This window comes from Mauremys mutica, unplaced genomic scaffold (genome assembly GCF_020497125.1).
Source record: "Mauremys mutica isolate MM-2020 ecotype Southern unplaced genomic scaffold, ASM2049712v1 000623F_np12_subseq_1:106961_obj, whole genome shotgun sequence".
Classification (NCBI taxonomy): Eukaryota; Metazoa; Chordata; order Testudines; family Geoemydidae; genus Mauremys; species Mauremys mutica.
In genome coordinates, this window is record NW_025423018.1 from 68,599 (window position 1) to 73,780 (window position 5,182).

At 56.4% G+C, this 5,182-nt stretch overlaps 3 non-coding genes across 3 annotated transcripts; 1 reads left to right on the plus strand and 2 right to left on the minus strand.

Annotated features, from left to right (window-relative positions):
* Positions 1-2,009: 2,009 nt before the first annotated feature.
* Positions 2,010-2,082, minus strand: TRNAK-CUU. Its single transcript has one exon. It is a non-coding gene; the product is annotated as a tRNA-Lys (tRNA).
* Positions 2,083-3,778: 1,696 nt separating this feature from the next.
* On the minus strand, positions 3,779-3,861 carry TRNAS-AGA. The gene has a single exon. It is a non-coding gene; the product is annotated as a tRNA-Ser (tRNA).
* A 1,249-nt stretch (positions 3,862-5,110) lies between these two features.
* On the plus strand, positions 5,111-5,182 carry TRNAC-GCA. Its single transcript has one exon. It is a non-coding gene; the product is annotated as a tRNA-Cys (tRNA).

The window sequence follows — 5,182 nt, forward strand, 5'->3', positions numbered from 1 at the left end:
CCCTCCTCTGCCCTGCCCTCAGTTGCTCTGTAGCTTTTAAGCCTTCCCTTGGAGCTGTCAGCACCAGCTGCCTCTGCTCCAGGTGCCCAGAGGAGGAGAGGTGCTGGGCTCCAGCCTGGGACTCTGCCTCCCTCCTGCCTAGCCCTGACTATGAAGCCTGGCCCTGGCCCTCCTTTCTTCAAGTGCCTGGTGGACAAGAGGTAACGTGGCTGCAAGCAAAATGTCCAAACTTGTGGGTCTTATGTGAATCAGCAAGAATCCCAACCACCTGGTCAAACCACAGGCATCAGGAACCAGGGTAACAAGTTCTGAAGCCCCAACCAATTTTGGCCATTACAACCCAAAACCTGGCTCCTGTGGGCAAGTCACCCAGCAGGAGAGGAAAGACTGGCTGTGGCACAGCTGGAGACAGGGAAGTTGAGTACTGTGAGCTCCAGGGCTTTACCACAAGGCAGTACAAGGTCCCACTGAGATTTGAACTCAGATTGCAGGATTCAGAGTCCTGAGGGCTGCCCGTTACACCATAGGACCAGCTTGTGTTGCTGTCTCTGCACATCAGTGACCCTCACGGGGCTGGCTTGTGTAAGGGACTGTTGGCCCCTTACTAAAACTTAGTGGGGGGTTTGGTTGGCTAGTTCCCAGTCCCAATAGAAGGGGGAAGGGCCAATGGGAAATCAGGCCCCTGAGACTGACAGTCCCCAGGAGCAATGGGGAGAGGCCAAAGCTCCAAGTTAGCCGCACTGACAGGCCAGGCAGTGTAATGAGGGAGTCACCAGGCCAGGGGGTCCCATCCTCCGTGGGAGCTGGAACTGCCTGGGCCAGAGTGGGGCGGAGCTAAGGAGAGAGCAGGAGCCCGAGAAGAGCCAGGGAGCAGAGCTGCACCAGCCAGGGAGAACCAGAGCAGATCTGTGCTGGGAGCCGAGCCGCAGCAGCACGAGCCGTAGAAGCTGCCCAGGGAGCAGATCTGTGCTGGGAGAAGAGCTGCAGCAAGCGGAGCCAGAGGAGCAGCCCAGGGAGCTGGAGGCAGAGCCGTAGCAGCACTGGGGCTGGAGGTGGGTGCAGTGAGCAGCGTGGGAGAGCGAGGGGGACCCTGGGCAGAAGGCCCAGTGCAAGGAGATGCCACCCGTCAAGAGATCTTGCACCCAGACTTTTGGGGGTGGAGAGATCATATCCCCTACATGGGGGCAGACACTGGGAACAAGGGGCCTGTCACCTAGAGCATGTGGCCACTGCCAGAGCAAGTGTCCAGCCCGTGGTGTCCCTGCAGCACAGCCAGGCTCTGGGGAGGAGGCCTGGGACATGTGAGGGAGAGACTGTGACCTGCCCTGACCCTCCCGAGACGCTGGTTGTGATCTCCCTGCGCCACAGAACAGGGTGACGTGTTTTCCTTTCCCATCTTTCCTTATGTTTTACATTGATTGCTGGGTAATAAATGGTGTTTGCTTGAAGCACATGCAATGAGGAGTGGGTCAGGGAAGTGCCCAGAGTGGAGACACTGTAGCCCCTGTTCAAGTGATCATGACAAGATTGGGGGTCATCAAACCCCCCAGGATTCCTGGGCCCAGCCTTGTTGGGGTTACAAGGACTCTGCCACACAGGAGAGTAGAAAGAGCGTCCTTGGGGTCAGGCAGCCTCTGGGTAACGGGGTGGGGACTCAGATCCCTTCTCCCGCCAATTGCAGCACCAGGGTCATGTATAAACCAGGGAAGTTCCCCACAATAGCCAGACCTGAACCCCCTGTACACTGTCCTCATTGCTTCTCTGTCTCTCTTCCCCTCATCTCTGCTGCTCCCCCTCTGGGCTTTCTCAGCACCTGGCCCCACAGCGCTTCCTGCCAGCCAGAGACTGCATATTCTAGGCCTGCTCCTGTGGATGGGGCCTCTCTCCTGATTCCTGAGGAAAGGAACCTTTCCAGGAAATGGCCACAGCTTCTGGGAATCCGCATGTGGTTGGTGGACAACACCAAGAATCATTTGGCTCCTGGCACACAAGGCAACTTAAAAGCTGAGCACCCAGACAGGGGTTTGAACCCTGGACCCTCAGATTAAGAGCCTGATGCTCTATCAACTGAGCTATTTGGGCTTGTTGAGACCATCTTCACCGTTCACCACAAGAGCGAGCAGGCAGGCAAAAGAGAGGCAAAAAAAGTCCCCAGAACTCCTCCTCTTTTTCTGCACAGCCACTGCCTGTCAGCAGGATTCCTCCTCCTCCTCCCTCCTGTGCCTCAGTGCGACTAAATCTCCACAGGTTCCTCCTGGCGCTCACGTCTGTGAACCCGAATACTCTCTTAGTCCTCAAAGAGAGATCTGGAGAAGGAGACTTGCTGAAGCAAAGCCACAGGGGTCTCTGAGGTTTCCCTGGCCCCTCGCCCCTCTCCTGCCTGGCTGATGTCAGCATCTCTCTGTGAGGTCACCACCTCCCCACCACCTTTGACCAATAGTCTGAGGTCCTGCAAAAGGCCTTTGTGATGTCACTGCCACACCCCTCCCTTGCTGTGCCAATGTCCTGCCCCTGGCCAGGCACTTTGGAGGTTTGAGCTAGTCCCTGTGGATCCCCCCACTCAAGGAGCGTTCGTTCTAGGAAGCAAGCCGGTAGTTTTGGATCATCTACAAATTCTATCAGCTCACTATTTAGCAGGTCATTTATGAATATGTTGACTAGTACTGGTCCCAGTACAGACACCACTAGTTACCTGTTTCCATCCTGAAAACTGACCATTTATTCTTACCCTTTCTTTCCTATCTTTTAACGAGTTATTGATCCACATGAGGACTTTCTGGAGGTGAAAGTAAGCCGGTGTGTTCCGGTATGGGGTACCGGCAAGAGCCAGTACGCTGTGCCAGCCCGGCCCGGCTTCCCCAGGCTGGTGATTTAAAGGGCCCAGGGCTCCCTGCAGCGGCTGGAGCCCCGGGCCCTTTAAATCACCTCCCGAGCCCCACTGCTGGAGCCCCAGGGAGCAAATCACTGCCGTGGATGCTGCTCTCTCCCGCTCTGCCAACACAGAGCAGGGGCGGCGGGAGCTTCCTTACAGTGTGTGTGGGGGGGCACCATTGTCCAAATTGTGGCACCCCCATGACACCTTCCCTAAGGACCCCCACTCACAGCAGCTCTCCCCACGAGGCCACAGCCACAGACGCCTCTTCTCCAAGACTGCACCCTTCCCCCCCTCATCATTTGTCCTAACAGCCAGTAAAGAGTGGTGGGTCCATGGCCCTCTAAACCCCCTGTTCCAGCCCCCCTGACACAGAGCTAAGCAGGCAGCAGTGTGTGTGTGTGTGACAGAGAGTGCTGTGCTGAGCTGAGCCAGTGAGAGAAGGGGGGCTGATGTCGGGGCTGTCCCCTGCCTCAGGACTGGTTGCTTCCAGCAGCTGTCTGAACTTAGAGACAGTGTGCGACACACTCACTCTTCCACAACGCACACACTGTCTCCCCCACCACATACATTGCAGTTGAAAAGCAGCTGGCAATCTAGTAGGATGCCCATGGAACAATGGGATAGAAACCTGCATCATGTGATGCTGTACCAGCCAGTGAGGCATTGCAAACCCTTCCCAGCCAGTTGCACAGTGGGATAGCTACCCACAGTGCACTGCTCTCTGTGGCAAGACAAGAGATGCTAGCATGGATGTGCTCTGGTGACACAGGGGCATAGGGTGGACATGCAACAGCTGTTCAATTAAAACACTTTAACTAAAGCCATGTTACTCTTTCATGTAGCCATAGCTTAAGAGTGAGACAAGACTCAGATCCAGTGAAACTAAAGAACCACAACTTCCTCCGTAGTTGACAGGATTTGAACCTGCGCAGGGAGACCCCCAATAGATTTCTAGTCCATTGCCTTAACCACTCGGCCACAACTACTTGCTGGATATGTGGTTCTCACTGCACTCTAGTTCTGTTCTCACTGAGTGATCAATTACAGTTGTTTCCTGGAGGGGGCAGAGAGGGGTGGGCAGGGTGAGTCTCAGGGGAGGGGCAGAGAGGTGTGGGTGATGTGCAGGGTGAGTCTCAGGGGAGGGGGCAGAGAGGTGGGGGCAGTGGGCAGGGCAGGTCTCAGGGGAGGGGGCAGAGAGGTGGGGGCAGTGGGCAGGGTGGGTCTCAGGGGAGGGGCAGAGAGGTGGGGGCGATGGGCAGGGGGGTCTCAGGGGAGGGGGCAGAGAGGGGTGGGCGATGGGCAGGGTGGGCGATGGGGAGGGGCAGAGAGGGGGGCAGCAGGCAGACCTTGGGGTAGGGGGTGGAGAGGCGCGAGGAGGCCTTGGGGGAGGAGAGGAACGAGCGACCAGCAGGCCTCAGCCAAAGAGCAGGGGTGGGAAGTGGCCAAATGGGAGTGAGGGCGGAGCACAGGGGGGGCCTCGGAGGGAGGAGAACGAGGGAAGGGAGTGGAGGGGGGGGCAGCACCACGGTCTGGGCAGGGGCCGCCCTCAGGATTCAGGGGGCCTGGGGCAAAACAATTTCAGGGGCCCCGTCCATAAAAAAAAGTTGCAATACTATAGAATCCTGTATTCTCCTGGGGGCCCTGCAGGACCTGGGGCAAATTGTCCCCCCCCCCGGGCGGCCCTGCCCTCAGCCTCTCCTCGTAAGTCCCCTGCCCCCTCATCATTTTTGTTGCCCTCCCCTAGACTCTCCCCAATTTGTTTCTGTAGTGGGGGGGAGGGGGAACTGGACCCAATGCTCCAGATGTGGCCTCACCAGTGCTGACTAGAAGGGAATAATCACTTCCCTCCATCTGCTGGCAACGCTCCTACTAATCCAGCCCAATATGACCAGTTACCCATATTGAATGCAGACACAGCAATATCTGATACATTGGTTCCTGTCCATTCAGGAGGTTATTTCCCACCTATTCATAAATAATGAAGCTGCTCTAAGTGGAGGGGAGAGAGCTGTCCTGTCCGTGCAGTTAATCCATCTCCCCGAGAGGTGGTAGCTATGTCAGTGGGGGAAGCTATGTTGGTGGGTGTGCAAGCTGTGGTGTCTACATGTGTATATAAAGTTTAATCAAACCCCATTTTTTAAACCCCTGTGGTCTGGGAATAGAAAAGGAGCTCTCTGAGGCAGAGCCCGTCCTTCAAAATCCTAAAGATCACTGACTTGCCAATGCAAATGTCATGGGGGTATAGCTCAGTGGTAGAGTGTTTGACTGCAGATCAAGTGGGCCTTGGTTCAAATCCAAATGCCCCCT